The sequence below is a fragment of the Myotis lucifugus genome, unplaced genomic scaffold (genome assembly GCF_000147115.1).
Source record: "Myotis lucifugus unplaced genomic scaffold, Myoluc2.0 scaffold_53, whole genome shotgun sequence".
Taxonomy (NCBI): Eukaryota; Metazoa; Chordata; class Mammalia; order Chiroptera; family Vespertilionidae; genus Myotis; species Myotis lucifugus.
The window spans coordinates 5318910-5336735 of NW_005871101.1; the positions used below are offsets into that span (position 1 = coordinate 5318910).

General features: G+C 36.4%; 1 pseudogene; it reads left to right on the plus strand.

Annotated features, from left to right (window-relative positions):
- The first annotated feature begins 10219 nt into the window (after nt 1-10219).
- LOC102429085 lies at nt 10220-11715 on the plus strand (annotated as a pseudogene).
- Nucleotides 11716-17826: the final 6111 nt, after the last annotated feature.

Below are 17826 nucleotides of genomic sequence, written 5' to 3' on the forward strand. Positions count from 1 at the left end.
ACATTTTTAAAATATCACTCTCACTTCTAGAAATAACTTTTTTTAAGTTTCACCTCATCATTTTAAACAAATAATTTGAATGTGAGCTACTATAGTCTACATATCTTCCAAAAAATTTTTATAAAGGCTTGGATTTATGATTCAAATTGAACTCCACTCAAGTTGCTAAAATTGATTTGTCTCAGCATGTGCAATTGAATAAAAATAACTAAATCAGTATGTTCTCCTGGATAATTTAATTACTGTTAAGGAAGAAAGGGCATTTGGGTGACAGGCACTGCATATTTAAAGTTTTGGAGGTCCCAGAGTCATATTTACTCCCATGGGAAGGAAGCTTTGGCGCAGAAGGAATAATATCACTATCCAGATTATTAGAAATTAAAACCTTTTTAACAACATCCAACACACTGCTTCCAGTGTCTTTATAGCCAGTCTGTATCCATATATTTTGTATAGTTGAGATGATACATCATTCAGAATACTAATATCATTGAAATGTTTTTTATTTCTTATGTTAATTCCAATTGGATTTCTACTTCTTTCAATTAATCTAGTCTGCATTTGTTAGAACAGAACAAACTATGCTGAAACAAGCAAATCTCACTATCTCAGTGGCTTAATGCAATGCCTTTCTCTCCAGGGCACTTCCTTTTAGGTAGTGATTCAAGTTTTCCAACCATTTAGATATTATGGCTCCATATTGATATGGGATTTTTGGACTGGAACACGCGGTGTTTCCTTGGGCAGGATGGCTTCCTGGATGCTTTGTTCGTCGGAGTCGAAGAATGAAACCATGGATGGAAGATGGGATAGCAAAGGTGGAAATTTATTGAAGAACAAGCACAGACCCCCACGTGGGGAGAGGGAAAGAGTCCCACTGAGTCCCTTTTCCCTACAGTTTATAAAGGCTGCAGATCTGTGTGCCTTGATATCCTCTCTGATTGGTCACCAGCCCTTTCTCATTTGGTCACTATAATAACTCCTAAGCTCAAAGGTCAAACCTCACCTGGGATATGTGAGGCTCTCCTTCTTCATTGTCCTCTTATTCCCTCTGGGCTGTCTTCCTCCTTCTTTATTTTATAAATATAACCTTTTGCTACTCCCAGTTCCCTTATCTTATGGAAATGTAACTGTTGCCTCTCCCAACCCCCTTGTCTTATGGAAATGTGACTTCTGCCTCTCCAAATTCCCTTGTCTTATGGAAATGTAACCTTTTGCAGCTCTACAGCCTGTGCTTTTTCCATGGACCCCCTCAATTTAAAAAATTCCCTACACCTGTCAATTTCACCACCAAAAATTCCTATTCTAATATCATGGCATACCTTTATCCTGGTGTCACTGCTGAAGTAACAGTGTAGAGAACTGATAAGTGAAAGGGCGAGGGCTATGCCCTCCATCTTGCCCGTATCCTCCATGTTGGGGTAGGAGCCATGTGCTCAGACCCCCCCTTCTTCCCAGAAGCCCAGGACTCTGCTGGCCACGCCCGGGATTTTAAACTAACCAATGACAATCAAGGGACGTGCACGCCATAGAGATGACCACATCCTGTGTAACAAGACCCGGCTTGCGCCTGGCCAATCGGCAGAGCACAATCCTTTCTCCTCCCCTTACTCCAACCCCCCTTATATAACCGGTCTCTAGGCGGGGTTCTCTCTCTTCGCCACTTGGCTTGTCGTTGTGTCGGTGAGTCTGGTGGACGGGGAGCTGAGCTAGCTTGAAATACAGATTCTTATGCTTTTGCATCGGATTGGCTCCCTGATGTGGTTTCTTGGGAATCTTGAAATCTGGGCATAACAATAAGAGCTCTTAAGTACTTGAATTATAAGTGTCACACATCATTTCTACGCAAGTCCCATTGGATAAGATTTTGCCCTAACTGGTTTGGCTCAGTGGATAGAGAATTGGCCTGTGGACTGAGGGGTGCCAGGTTCGATTCCAGTCAAGGGCACATGCCTGGGTTGTGGGCTCAATCTCCAGTAAAAGGCATGCAGGAGGCAGCCAATCAATGATTCTCTCTCATCAGTGACCTTTCTCTCTTTCTCTCCCTGTCCCTTCCTCTCTGAAATCAATAAAAATATATTTTTTTAAAAATTGTCAAGTGGTCCCTAACCTAACTATAAAGAAAATTAGAAAAATAAATAAGCAAATGGAAAAATTGTCATACTCTCTCTTAAATAAAGGAGATAAATAATATCTTATTCATGATTCTATCTCTAGCATACAGTGAGATACTTAACATTCAGTAAGTGTTGATGTTAATTGAATAGCTGCATGGAAATGTCTGTAATATAAGAAAATAACTTTTCTTTTAAAAATTACAACACATTTTAAACATAGTACACTTTTCAACAATGGTCATTTTTATCTTACCCTATAGCTTATATTTACACACATCAATACATCTGTTTCATAGACCAGGGATTTTAAGTGAGGAATGGAGTAGGCAGGGACTTGTTCAGAAATATATGTCCATTATGTCAGGCAAGTAGGAGGATGTGGCCTGACAGCCCTCATTGTTAGGTTGGCAATGCTTAGTAAACCAGTGTTACAGAGAGCAGTATATATTAAGGTAAACTGGAGCAAATAAGTGACAGAGAACCCTTTTATCCAATTATAATTTCATTCCTATGAGAAGGTGCAACTGAAATCACTGACAATTTAAATGAGTGTGTAAATTGAGTAAAATTTGTAAACATTTTATCACAAAAACAATAATACTAATGAAATATAAATTAGAATTAAGTAATGTTATAATTTTTTGAGCTGTGTGCATTTATTAGATGATGGAAAATTGATCATTTACTTCAGGAAATCAAAGGTACATTACACAATTTGAGGCAGAAAATTTAAAAAATACTCATATGAAATTATAATTCTCTGAGGATTTATTCTCCCCCTCTCTTAAGTTCTTATTAAATACAAATTACAACTCAAATTTCAATTGGTAATTGAAATACTATATATATTTATTTCAATAAAATATTTTAATAACTCATTTATTCATAGAATTTACTTGCACTTAACAAAGCTTGATAATATCTGTCAGAAAAAATATATTTCCATATTGTCAAAAAAATGTTTAAACCTTAATTGATAGGACTTTTCACTCTGTGAAAGGATTCTTATTAATATGACATATTTTTAAATCCCAAGTCTCCCAGGTAAATTGAAAATAATTTATTTTCAAATTCATTCTTGTACATAGCAATGTATTCAATAAGTATTATTTATTATTTTTAAATATAGTTTTATCAATTTCAGAGAGGAAAGGAGAGGGAGAGAGAGATAGAAACATTAATGATGAGAAAGAACCATTGATCAGCTGCCTCCTGCACGCCCCCCACTGGGGTCCAGCATGTAACCATACATGGGAATCAAACCATGACCTCCTGGTTCATGGGCAAAGCTCGTCCACTGAACCAGGCTATTATTTCTTTTTCACTACTATTTATACAATCTCATAAGGAAATCCATTGTATCATGTGATGTTATTACAATCCTATAAATGCATTTCAATTTATATATGTATAAAACATGAATAAATCCAGAGATGACTCTTTTTAAACGTAAAATATTGATTAAATTGTATACATAAATAGGCACTTCATCCAAAGGATATACTGCATGTTGACTCTTATTTTAAGAAAAAAAAAAAAAGAGGAAAGATAATCGAAGGCAAAAATCTCCTATCTTTCATCTGTTGGTGAGATATAATGATTTACATTAATAAAACCCCGGGGGATAGTTAGCTCATATCTAGTATTTGGGAGGAAAGTCGTGACATTTCAGAGGTTCCTGCTGCCAGCATCCTCAGGCTCCAGGATATTAACTCATTTACATTTAAGATAATCCACCCAACTTAATACACAACCTTTGATATTCTGCCATTCTGGCCCAGTGGGTTTATCCTTATGTTTCACATTTAACTTAATCTGTACCTATAGGTCTCTTGATAACCTGCTATCACTGAAACCTGTCTGCTTAAATGAGATAAGCTGAAGAGAACTGATAGGCTTGCCTTCAAATACATCCTAGCGATGCAGGAAAAGGAAGGCTTCCAGTGACTCATTTATTCCCTTAACTAGGAGAGATATCAAGCTTTTCTGAACTCCCATGAAATACAATGAGTGGTTTTCTGATCTGTCATACTTGGCTACAAGTAATAGAGCACAGACCATATTGTTCACATTCCTCCATTCAAAGTGTCAAAATTCCAGCTGAATGAAACTACAAAGGGGGAAAAACACAGGTGCTTTGGCTTTGTTCACAAAGTCATCAAGATCTGAAAGACTTATTTTATCAGCACTCGTATCCTACGGATTCTCCTTGAGGGAATGTAGAGCTTTGTAGCAGAGCGATAAAGCAGAATCTGAAGTATAGTTATGGTTGTAATTTGCACAGATCACTTGGTGCTCTAACACCATGCTCTTGATCACAGCATAAATCACACTTTAATTTTAACCTTTGCAGTTCATCAATAGATTAAATATCAAAAATAATTCAAGTCTGACACTATTGGTTTACAGGTAGGTTTAATAAGAAGGGGGAGGCTTAATGATGTATTAGTTGCCTTGTCAACTAAGGCATAAAGATTCATGACTCTTAACCTATGTTTCCATCACAAACTCCGAGCTATCAATAATGCAAACAGCTAATCAGGCATAGAAAAGATATATAGCATCATTGAAAATCAGTTATCTGTACAGCTCCAGCTTTTAAAAATGCATCCTATGTAAAGTAATCCAGTGATATAACTCATAAAAATATATGCTGATTCACAGCCCATATTCAGTCTTTATTTTTAAATTTTTATTCGTTCCATAATATAGCATTAGTTCCTGAAACACTAACATATTTTTGACAGAACGTTTTAGCTTAAAGTTATATTATGATATACACATAACATTAATTGCTAAGATATACATACAGTGATTTTCAAGGTAAAAATGTGTAACATTTTTTTCATACTTAGAATTTAGTAAAATAATTTCCATCAGATAGTAAAATGAAATAGCAGCTAATGCACATTTAAGAAATGGAGTGAAAATTATGCGGACTCAAGGGTTGAGAATTTTTTCCCTGAACCTGTATTAGTTTCCTAGGGCTGCTGTAATAAAGTATCACAAATTGTGTTATTCAAATAACAGAATTAACTGGCTCACAGGGCTGGAGGCTAGAAAGCCTAGAGGAAGGTGTTAGCAGGGTTCATCCTGTGAGAGCTATGAGGAACAATCTGTCCTGCTCTTCTCTCCTCTCTTCTGGAGTCTTCGGCATTCCTTGGCTCATGGAAGCGCCCTTCTTGTGTCTTCACCTTGTATTTCCTCTTTAGATATCTGTCTCCGTGTCCAAATTTCCCTTTTTTATGAGGATATTCATCATATTAAATTAGGGTCCACCTTGATGACCTCATCTTTAACTTGATTATTTTTATAGACACCCTACTCCAAATTAGGTTTTTGTGATTTTGGAAAAAGGGAAGCCATAGGCTGTGAAGTGTTGGAACTATTAGAAGGCCTTTGCAAACACTAAAAGTGAAGCCAGTGTCATCTGCTTCCAATAGAAAATCAATTTATTCAATAGGTTTCATAATTTCACATACTTCATGTAACCAAACTGTTATTATAAATGCTACTAAAATTAATCTAAAAACTCAACATTAAAGAAAATATAAATTGTAATGGAGTCATGGTCAAGATAATGTTATTATATTATAAACTCAGTAGAGCATAAAATGTATTTTGAGTTATTGATAATATATATTTGACCCCTTCACTCTTTATTGACTTCCACCCTTCTTCCCTCTGGTAACCATCATACTGTTATCTGTGTCTCTCAGTTTTGATTTGTCTTGCTTGTTAGTTTGTTGCTTAAGTTTTATATCCCACATATGATTGAGATCATATTGTTCTTGACTCTTTTTGTCTGATTTGTTTATTAGCATAATATTTTCAAGACTCATCCATGTTGCAAATTGCAATATTTCCTCATTACTGATAGCTGAAGTGTTCCATTGTATATATATGGGCCACTCCTTTTTATCTAATCATCTACTGAGAGACACTTTGATTGTTTCCCTGTTTTGAGAACCATGAATTGTGCTACAATGAATGCAAATGAAAAACATTTGAGAATGTTTGCAAATTTGGGGGGTAGATACCCAGAAGAAGGATGGCTGGGTCATATGGTAAATCACAAATAAAGTATTTTAACTAGAAATACTCTATGACAAATTAGATATAGAATTTTAAAATATATTTTAAGAGATCAGTATTTACTTTGTCTCTTTGCTACCTGCCATCAAGATATCACAAATATTTGAGTTTTTACAAGATATTTTTAAATAAATATAAGTCTCCAAGGGCACTGGATATTTTCATAAAATTTCTAAATGTGGTTACATATTGGTAACAGCATGTGAAAATTTTGAAACTGCTGGGGTCCAACCCCAGCAGGTCCAGGGGTCCCCAAAGGTGTGGACGGAGTCGGCGAAGAAGGAATGACACAGAGACAGCCTTCAGTTGATCAGCAGCCTAGTCAGGACCTCTAGCCAGGATCTCAAGCCAAAGTTCTGGTCGGGATCTCCAGCCAAGTTCTGGTTAGGATCTCTTGCCATGTTCTCTCGCTAGGTTCTCCAGGCAGGTTCAGTCAGCAGGTTCTAGTCAGGTTCTCTTGCCAGGTTCTAGCCAGGTTCTCCAGCCAGGTTCTGTTTCTAGGTTCTGTCTCTAGGTTCTTCTCTAGGTTCTGTGTGTATTTGTCTTGTTACATCTGTATTTATACCAGTTGATTTTAATCCTGTCAATTTCTATTGCAAAGGTTAGGGTGTTTCTTATCTCCATTCCAGGGAGTAAAGATTATGTAGATTAAGCGTGATTGTTTGTAGTTAAAATGATTAACTACCCGCTTGGCACTTAGTTAAGAGGTTTTATCCCCTCCCTAACTTCAGGGGAAAATCCCTACCTGGGAAAACAACCTTTCTCGGAGAGCTGACCTTGGTTAAAATACATAGTGCTAAGGGGAGCAAACATATTAAGAACAGTATGCCATATATGCCAGGTCCCTTGAAACATATGCTGTGCAGATGTTTCTTCTCTGCAGCGACTGTGTCAAGCAGCAAGGATAGACCGGCTCCCGGCATGAAACAAATCATCCTCTTATGGAGCCTAAAAAACTTCATTTTTTGTAGATTCTAGTGAAATGCCATAATTGGAAACAAAGTTTGCAAATGGGAAGACCTTGAAATTTATCTATACAAAACACAGTGAAATAAATAAGGTTTAATTTTGAGTCTCTAAAAGGTCAAGGATGCTACTGAACATTCTACAAATGTAATTACTGGTCCCCACAAAAAAAGAATTATCTGTCCTTAAATATAAGCTGTACTAAGGTTGATAAACCTTGTTTTTATTGGATAAATGTATAATGCCAGAATTGTGTGAAGTTAAGGCCTAAGATTTTGAACCTTCTGGTCAACATCTAATTATACCAAAAGACAACATTTTTCAACAAATTTTACCCTATAAAAATACTTATCAAAAACAAATTTTCCATATTAAGGGGTAAAAATAATAGCTCTGAAAATACACTGAAATATTTGCACATGGATACATAAAAATTAGAATTGATCATTATTTCCAATTGTGCAGTATTTTTTTGGAGCTTCAACGTGTCTAATTATTACATTAGGGAAATTACCTAGACTTAGAATCACAGAATCATAGAGAATGGACATGTGTAGTGTTCAGTTTCACCACATATACAGGTTTCCCTTGAGGGAAGAACCACTCCAAAGCTGATATGTTTTCCCAAGAAAGTTAGAGTTCTGTTAAACATAATTTTCTCCATTTTATGACACTCCTGATTGTGTCTGTTTTACTTTTCCAGCTTTACGTTTCTGAAAGGCTAAGGTAAAAGACAGGATTTATAAATCATAGTTTTATCAAAATTTACTGACTCAGCATTTCTGCCTCTGCTGCTGGGGAAGTGAATTTAAATAAGTGTAGCTGATTCCATTTCATTACTGGACATCTCACTTCTATTGAAAAGTTATACACAAACTGTGAAGTCCTACAAAGTAGAGCTAAATGCCTCCATCAATGTTTATATTCCTCATTCCTAGCAAAGTAAACATTTAATTCATATGGTGAGTGAATTATATAGAAAGTAATGTAAAATAAAAAAGGTATAAAATATATTGATACTATAATGAAACACAAGTTAATTTCAATGAGGTTATGGAAACATGGAATACTAGAAATGAGATGTTAGAATGTATATATTTTTAAGTAGTTTTCATATAAAATAATAAAAATGGTTAAACAAGGAATGTAACATGCACAGAACAAAAAGAAAATCAATATAGTATATACTTTAAGGTACTTGGGATAAAAAACAATTAAGCCATATTCAAAACAAAAATACTGAAAACTTTAATGATTAATTAAAAGTTATTCATTGTCTTCCAAATAGCCTACCATATTTACGTTTTAAAATATAAAGATGGGTAGCTTTCTTGTTTTATTATTACCTAATTGATAATACAAATCTTCTATATTCCAAAGTATGGCCTCAATGAGAGTCCCTTCAGTTTCTTAGCTAGTGGGGTATCTCAGAAGTTGGATCCTCTCACTTGAAGCTGACTTCAAATCAAGAAACAGAGAAGGCAATGACTCCCCATTGTCTTTCTCCCCAACTTCCTAGGCTTAGCTCAGGCTTTTCATTTGTGGGCATGGATCCCAGGTGCCTCAAGGTAAGTACTATCTGTGGGCAGCACAATAAATTAACCATATTGGATAAAGTCAGCATGCCATTAGTTTGCTTATTCTCTACAGAAATTTTGAGTTTTATTGAAAGGGAGATTTGCATTTTGAGTTGGAATCTCTTGGTCCCAAAGCACACATAGTTCCTGTCAAGAGCCTAGCTCTGCAAAGAAAAATAGCTAAAAGCTGAATATCATAAAAGACAAGAATGTGTAAAAATTGTGATTCTACACAATTGAAGGAGATTTGATAGAACCAACAGTTCGTAAGTGGGGCCTTGTATTTTGTATCTGTGTAGAGAGGTTTGAGAAAGGAGAACCAAATACAACTTCAGGTTGTATTATGTGCTGGGTACTATCTCACACATGATCTAAGTTCATATTTAGAACAATCCTATAATAAGTATATGGTTACCTATATTGTATGGATGATAGTGCTGGGTGACCTTCACTCCTTGATTATCCTTCTATCTAATTTTAAACTCACCCTCCCTGACCCATCCCCATTTCTTTCAATAGTAGTTTTATCTTCTGGATGAGGTGCACATTGTTTTCAAAACTGAAGGAATGCATTCAACAGCATAAAACCTTTTTTCCTACAGCCTTTTGTTTTCTTTATTCCATTTTTCAGCCACAGCAAATTGAACTGGCTTCTAGGGGACTTTCTCAGGGGATGCTTAGTTGACCCCTACAATTCTGCTGAATGACTTTTCCACTGAGGAGTTGCAGAGAATGCTCTCGCACCCCCAAACTCCTTGTAATATGTTCGTGCTTCATTCATGGGATTTATCCAGCACAGATATGCCTACCTGAGCTGCTTCTATTATTTATTGATTTTAACCAAGACCAACTTTAAATGATTCTATCTCAGTAGTTTTGTTTTGTTTTCAGCAATGTATTATGCCGGAAGCCGGTCCATCCTTGCTGCTTGACACAGTTGCTGCAGGGAAGAAACATCTGCACAGCATATGTCTCAAGGGACCTGGCATATATGGCATACTGTTCTTAATATGTTTGCTCCCCTTAGCGCTATGTGTTTTAACCAAGGTCACCTCTCCGAGAAAGGTTGTTTCCCCAGGTAGGGATTTTTCCCTGAAGTTGGGGGGGGCGGGGAATAAAATCCCTTAACTAAGTGCCAGGCGGGTAGGTAGTTAATCACTTTAACTACAAACAATCACGCTTAAGCTACATAATCTTTACTCCCTGGAATGGAGATAAGAAACGCCCTAACCTTTGCAATAGAAATTGACAAGATTAAAATCAACTGGTATAAATACTGATGTAATGAGACAATAAACACCAGAACTTGGGTGGAGATCCAAACCAGAACTTGGCTGGAGATCCTGGCTAGAGATCCTGGCTAGGCTGCTGATCAACTGAACGCTGTCTCTGTGTCCTTCCTTCTTCGCTGACTCCATCCACACCTTTGGGGACCCCTGGACCTGCTGGGGTTGGACCACAACAATGGACTATGACTTTAAAGTGAAGCTGAGCAGCGAGCGGGAGCGGGTCGAGGACCTGTTTGAATACGAGGGCTGCAAAGTTGGCCGAGGCACTTATGGTCACGTCTACAAAGCCAAGAGGAAGGATGGAAAAGATGATAAAGACTATGCTTTAAAACAAATAGAAGGAACCGGAATATCTATGTCAACATGTAGAGAAATAGCATTACTTCGAGAGCTTAAGCATCCAAATGTCATCTCTCTTCAAAAGGTGTTTCTATCTCATGCAGACAGGAAAGTATGGCTTCTGTTTGACTACGCTGAACATGACCTCTGGCATATAATCAAGTTTCACGGAGCTTCTAAAGCAAATAAGAAGCCAGTTCAGTTATCTCAGGGAATAGTGAAGTCACTATTATATCAGATCCTAGATGGGATTCACTACCTGCATGATAACTGGGTGTTGCATAGAGATTTGAAACCTGCTAATATTTTAGTTATGGGTGAAGGTCCTGAGCGAGGAAGAGTAAAAATTGCTGATATGGGCTTTGCCCGATTATTTAATTCACCTTTGAAGCCTTTAGCAGATGTGGATCCAGTAGTTGTAACATCCTGGTACCGAGCTCCAGAATTACTTCTTGGAGCAAGACATTATACCAAAGCTATTGATATTTGGGCTATAGGGTGTATATTTGCAGAGCTACTAACGTCAGAACCAATATTTCACTGTCAACAAGGGGACATCAAAACTAGTAATCCTTATCACCATGACCAGCTGGACAGAATATTCACTGTAATGGGATTCCCTGCAGTTAAAGATTGGAAAGATATAAAAAAGATGCCTGAATATTCAACATTAATGAAAGATTTCAGAAGAAATAGGTATACCAGCTGCAGCCTTATCAAGTATATGGAAAAACATAAAGTTAAACCGGATAGTAAAGCATTCCACTTGCTTCAGAAGTTGCTTACCATGGACCCAGTAAAGCGAATTACCTCAGAACAGGCTATGCAGGATCCCTATTTCTTAGAAGATCCACTTCCTACATCAGATGTTTTTGCCAGTTGTCAAATCCCTTACCCAAAACGAGAATTTTTAACAGAAGAAGAACCTGATGATAAAGGAGACAAAAAGAACCAGCAGCAGCAACAGGGCAATAATCACACTAATGGAAATGGTCACCCAGGGAATCAAGATAGCAGTCATACACAGGGACCCCCGTTGAAAAAAGTGAGAGTTGTTCCTCCTACCACTACCTCAGATGGACTGATCATGACCTCAGACTATCAGCGTTCTAATCCACATGCTGCCTATCCTAATCCTGGACCAAGCACATCACAGCCACAGAGCAGCATGGGCTACTCAACCACCTCCCAGCAGCCTCCACACTACTCACATCAGACACACCGGTACTGAGCTGCGTTGGAATATTGTCAATGCACTGCTGCTAATGCTGCCGGACTAACTGTGCAGCTCTCTGCGGGAACCTGGTATGGGCCATGAGAATGTACTGTACAACCACATCTTCAAAATGTCCAATAGCCAAGTGTGGGAAGAGCTCAGTAGATCTATCTCAGTGCTGTGGCAGATGCAATGGTGTGAGCACACTCCGCCTGCACAAGCTTCCTCGGCACACCAGGAAGTGGCATCGCCCGCCTGAGCTGACCCCCTAGAGCCCCTACATAGTACCCTGATCTTTCCTACTATTGGTTGCCCTATGGATGTTGTAAACTTCTGATTGGTCTGGAATGTTATATATGTTGCTGCACTCACACAATAAACTTGGATCTGCGTCACTGAACCGGTCTCCGGAGTCGGGCATGCTTCGTTAGGACTCCGTCGGCCTCACCCCCGCGGGACCCCCTGCTTCAGTCAAGTTCCACCACTTTGCACAGACTGGGGTAGTGGCTTCCAAATTGTACCTAAATTGTACCTATTTTGGGGTTAGACTTGAACAGAACGTGCTAGCATAGTTTGTGTTGTGGATTTGCTACTTCCATAGTTTACTGGTTCAGACTGATCAATGCATTTTTTTCAGTGACAATCTGTAGCAGTTAAGCTGTGAAATGTGCTCAGGGCAAGCATTTGTTGTTGTATGTGGTGAATTCTTTCAGTGTAACATTGTCTGAACAATCGTACACACACAAAAAGTTTAACTGGTACTTGAAACATACAGTATGTGTTAACAAAATAACTGAGACTCAAAATGAGAATATTTTGGTACACCTTTCATCCTAGTGTCTTATCAGTGGGTTGATTCATTTTCTACATTAATCAGTGTTTTTTGACCAAGATTATATTGCTTGGGTTTTTTTGAAAATACAAAAAGCCACATAGTTTTTCCAGAAAGGTTTCAAAACTCCCAAAGATTAATTTCCCACTATAAGTTTGTTTTTATTTCCAATCTATAACTTGACTGGTATTAAAACTGCTAATTGAGAGTAATTAAATATATTGTCGTTGATATAAACCTGTTTGGTTCAGCCAACAAACTAAAATGATTGTCATAGACAGTGTTTTATTTTTCCTGTTAGTGTTACTGATTTGTGAGCATGCTTTAAGATGAAAAAGCATGAATGGTAACTTCCTTAAAAAGGTGTGGCATCCAGTTCAGATATTTTGTTGATTTTAAAGCTGGTTGGTGTAATGCTATTAAAATTTTATTCAGTTTTCTTTTTTAAAACTTGTTCACATGTTGTTTAGGGTGCCCTTACTTCAGCAAAGGAGAAGGAGTAGGAGAGCCTTAGAATTTTTGAGGAAAAATAAACCTTATAACATACAATGTACTGTATCAAACTATTTTACATGAATGACACAAGTATTGTGAATTTTAAAAAATTGAACATTGTTAAAAACAAGGTGTTATGTAATAAATTTATTTTTCATAAATCAATAAAAACCTGTCATCAGATGTTAGAATACCATTCTAAATGACCTTCATGTTTAATTGCAACACACACATATTTTAATTAAAATATTATTTTCTTATATGTCTTTCTTCTGTTGGTCTTTATAAATCTTTTGTTTTATTATTAAGATGTTGAGAACATTATCAAATATCTACAAGTATCAATTGTATTACTTCTACAATTGGAAAATAATTCTTATAGGGTTATTTGATCATTAATATAACAGGGATTATGTAGCCCTGCCAGGTGGCTCACGTGGTTGGAGCATTATCCTATACACAAAAGATTGTATATTTGATTCCCAGTCAGGGTACATACCTAGGTTGCAGGTTCAATCCCTGGTCAAGGAGCATACTGGAGGCAATCCATTGATATTACTCTCTCACATCAATGTTTCTCTCCATCTCTCGTTCCCGACCACTCTCTCTCTAAAGTAAAAATAACATATCCACATATCTTTGGGTAAGGATTACAAAAAGAGAATGAATATGTAGAGCCACAGTACTGCCTCAATAATTGTTAGTCCTATTTCCCCATAAACATCAGTTGTCATGCTTTCTTCATCCCACAATTCATAATTGCTAATTTACATTCATTCTTCAGTTTACTCTTAGGAGCACATGCACCTTTTTATAAGGTTATTTTATTTTTTTCATTCCAACAAAGACTATTCTAATGCACATATATGCTAGCAAAGGGAGATTTCGCAAAAAATGAAGATTATGCCTCCTTCATCTATTTACATACAATATTGGTAAATAATTACTAAAACACTATACCCAGCATAAAACACTGTACCCCCATTTTCAATTATATTTGGTGAAAATACTCAGCCTCTTTATATAAAGAGTATATTATTCTCCATGGATAAGGGTCAAAATATTGATAATATTTGAAAAACCTATATTAGTGTTATTAGACAGTACAGCCATATTATTTGAAAGTGTGGTTCTAATTTCAGAAAGAATATCTAGATCTAAATCTTGTGTAAACTGTTTCATAGCTAGATAATATTAAAAATTTTCTTTGCATCTTTAAGTCTTAATTTTCTGAACTGTAACATGGATCTAAATATATTAATAGCAACAACAATATTTACAAACTGCTTATCATGTGCCAAGCACTCATTTAATCATCACAGCATCTGCATAGGACATATAATTGTCATTTTCATTTTATGATCATGAGATGTCTGTGTATGAGATAACTAACACAAAGGGAGGTAGACAATAAGGTCACAAAGCTCATGATAGGTAGAGCAGAAAATAGAGGATGTGCACTGAGTTCGGAGCCAAACCATTTAACCACTCTGTTGAGGCCTATTGCATTGGGTTGATTTGAGCATAAAATGAAATCATGCGTATAAGAGCTTAGCATACTGTACTGTACATGCAAAATTCCAAATGTGATAGCACCAGTCATGATTTTAGTTATCATTATTAATATCCTGATAGGATTGTTTATAGGGAAAAATAAATAAAAATGAAAGGAACAATGTTCTATATCTGCATTGCAAAGATGAACTGAATGGCATTGCACTACATTATGTAGAAATCAACTTTGACTCTACACTGGGTGGAAACTACAAAGTATGACCTAGTTTACTGTATCTAACACCCAGATAATTTATTTTTTAAGCACAAGCACTCCTCCCCACACTCAGTTCTGAAAAGTGTACCTTATATACATCTCCCATGTTATAGCTACTTAGTCACAAAATATTTCATTATATTTCCAAAGTCTGAGACTAATTTAATAAATTATAATACTCTCTTGTGGTTTTTTTTAGTGTCAATAACATTATCTTTGTTTTAAAATTCTTTCTACCAAGGTGACAGTGAAATACGCAATTTACCTGAAAAAGAATTCTCAGAATGACATTTAAGCTGTCCTGCAGATGCAAGAAATCACGTACTTCATTAACACACCGAAGAGATCCAGCTTCTGAGTTAACTGCACTAGTAATGTTAAATAATTCCCTGGCTCATAATTCAGTGGAAGTACAATGGAAATGCAATTCACATTTTAAAATCCCAAACAGCTTCCTGCTTCAACATAAAAGTGTCATGTAAACCAGAATCATTGTTAATAAACAGCAACGCCATAGGTCCCCTACTATGTGAGTTCTAGTAGGAGGCTCAGCATGCCCATGTCATATTTTAAAGTCAGTCCTTTTAATTTTTTCTTTACTTAAGAAGTTTTAACAATATAGAATGCATGAAAATAATTCTCGGTTTCCACATGGTGTTCTTTGTGAATGCACTGTAAAGACACAATGGTTAGCCCTGGCCTGTGCAGCTCAGTTGTTCCATGCACCGAAAGATTGCTGGGACAATTCCTGGTCAGGGCACATGCCTGGTTGCTGGCTTGATCACCAGTAGGGGGTGTGCAGGAGGCATCCAATCAATGTTTCACTCTTACATAGATGTTTCTCTCTTTCTTTCCCTTCCTCTCTCTGTAAAAGTCAATAAAATATATTTTTTTAAGAAGACACAATGGTTGGGCATTGTTATCAAGTTGTCTGGTGACTAGAACACTTCTCAAAAATATCGTAAGAAATTTTCCATTCTTAATGCACAAAATTCTACATCATCTGCCTTTACCTAAACTACCATCAAACTCTGGAAAGTCAAAATATAATGGGGGTTTGTGATAATGCATGTGTTTGTGTGATTCTTCACACACTCCCAGTTTTCAAGAAACAGAGTCATTTAGCTAATTTCTAAAAATGCAGGTAACTGATATGTACACATATGGACATAACAATAGCAGGAAATGTGAGCCTTAGGTTAAGCTTTACAGACTCTGTAATATCATAATAACACACAGTGATAGTTCTAGCATGTTAGTAACAACACCACTGATTGACTTCTGAAAAAAGAACAATAATGGGTCCACAGAAGCTTGAAATTCCTTATTGCAAACTTAGTACTCCACCATTAATGGACTCAACATGCAAAACAATATTTGTTCAATTTAGTATTTAGCATTTTTCAACAATTTTCTTTGACCAAACCTCTTCCTGGGTTAATGCTCAGTATGCTTGTGTACATATATATTTAATACCTATATGTATGTTCATTAAAAGTATAATATGCTAATTAGACCGGATGTCTTCCGAATGTCTTCCAGATGTCCTTCCAGACAAAGCCACGGTGGCGGGGGCCGAGGCAGAGGTGGTTAGGAGAGAGAAGTTAGGGGTGATCAGGCAGGCAGGCAGGTGAGTGGTTAGGAGCCAGTGGTTCCAGATTGTGAGAGGGATGTCTGACTGCTGGTTTAGGCCCGATCCCACAGGTATTGGGCCTAAACTGGCAGTTGGACATCCCCCAAGGGGTCCCAGATTGGAGAGAGTGTGGGCTGGGCTGAGGGACCCCCAACCCCATTCATGAATTTCATGCACTGGACCTCTAGTGTGCATGTGTGTGTGTGTGTGTGTGTGTGTGTGTAATATTCACATGTAATGAACATATTTATTTATTTATTTGTTTATTTATTATCAACTATTTTGGGTTAAAAATTAGCTGTGGCCTAGTAATGGAATCATAGTCTAGGACCTAGTTACATGTGCACAAATACAAACTTAACCTTTCCTTCTTAAGGACATTGCAAAGGCAATTCCCTTCAGAAGGAATGTGAAACCAGAACATACAAATAAAACAAAATAAGGCCCTTTCTAGACCATTGTTAATTTCTGAAATCTTAACTCTAATTAACAATTTTTTAAAATATATTTTATTGATTTTTTACAGAGAGTAAGGGAGAGGGATAGAGAGTTAGAAACATCGATGAGAAACATCGATCAGCTGCCTCCTGCACACCCCGCACTGGGGATGTGCCCTCAACCAATGTACATGCCCTTGACCAGAATCGAACCTGGGACCCTTCAGTCGCAGGCTGATGCTCTATCCACTGAGCCAAACCGGTTAGGGCTAATTAACATTTTTTGATTCTCTTGCAATTTTCTAATATGATGTGATGTGTCCATTCCAATCATTGCTATCTATTCTGACAGCAATTCTAGTAAAGGAGAATTTTCTAATGTGTTTTGGTATAAAAATTAATGACTTTAATGCTTATCTCTCATTTATTAACAATAAGGCTGTTAAAATATTATAGTGCCTTGTCAAAAGTTATGGAAATACAGAAACAATCTCCAAAAGTTCACACTTACAATATAGGTTCTCATGAAAAAAATAAATTGAAGATATTTTAAATTGCTTCATTTAGGAAAAAGAAACATTTGTCTTGTCACCCTCCACAATTTTTACTAGTCATATTAAATAAAGTTACTCATTAATATATTTCTATATTAAACATCATGAAATTATTGAGATAATTGCAGGATTAAATTAAGATAGTTCCTGCTATATCCTGCTATTGCAAATAAAATTAAGTAAAGGAATGTGTCAAGGTTCTTTTCCTCAGAAAATATCAAAGGTAAAAAGTATGTATAATAAAAAAAAATATTACATTATTCAAGATATGTTTTTTCTTAAATAAGAACTGTAAATTATCCTTTATAAATATAGTATACAATAAAATGGAGTGCCATTTTTTCTCAACATTAAATTAGAAGAAATAAAGGTGATAAGGATTAATGGTCTCCAAAACATCCTATTTCTCAGTAAAGGTGAGTAAATCATTTTAAGCTGATTCCTCTCCTAAGTAATTGAGTCTTTCATTAGTTTTTTCTTAATTTAAAAGAGTCATTATCTCATT